General features: G+C 41.1%; 1 protein-coding gene across 1 annotated transcript in view; it reads right to left on the reverse strand.

Annotated features, from left to right (window-relative positions):
- The window catches only part of LOC107587149 (YY1-associated factor 2-like), a 19,128-nt gene that overhangs the window by 6,289 nt on the left and 12,438 nt on the right, over window positions 1-401 (reverse strand). The window lies entirely within an intron of this gene.

Consider the following 401-nt stretch of genomic DNA (forward strand, 5'->3'; position numbering starts at 1 on the left):
GGTGACAACGTAGCATTAAATCACCATTCAACAGACTCAAGCCACTACTGCACTGCCGTCTGTTGGACTGCAGAAAGATAATAACTTTTCAATCTGCTATGTTACTGACTGTACTTTCAAACAATACTAGGAAATGTGATGTGACCGATGTGATAAGCATGAGTTCTGGGAGCGGCAGCTGGTATAAACACAAGCATTGACTGCCGCGATCAGCTCCGGTTCGCCGCAGATCAGCTCTAACATATGCTGTTAAAATTGAACCATCCATTCATCATATCGTCATGCAAAACTACAAATTAGAATCATTGTTAAGTGACGATCAAACTAAGTATTTACACCATTCAGAAGCATTTCATCTGCGTAATGGCGACGCTCATAGTTTACTCAGGAAAAAGGTCTAT

Source organism: Sinocyclocheilus grahami, unplaced genomic scaffold, assembly GCF_001515645.1.
Source record: "Sinocyclocheilus grahami isolate Dianchi unplaced genomic scaffold, SAMN03320097.WGS_v1.1 scaffold90.1, whole genome shotgun sequence".
In the NCBI taxonomy this organism is placed as follows: Eukaryota; Metazoa; Chordata; class Actinopteri; order Cypriniformes; family Cyprinidae; genus Sinocyclocheilus; species Sinocyclocheilus grahami.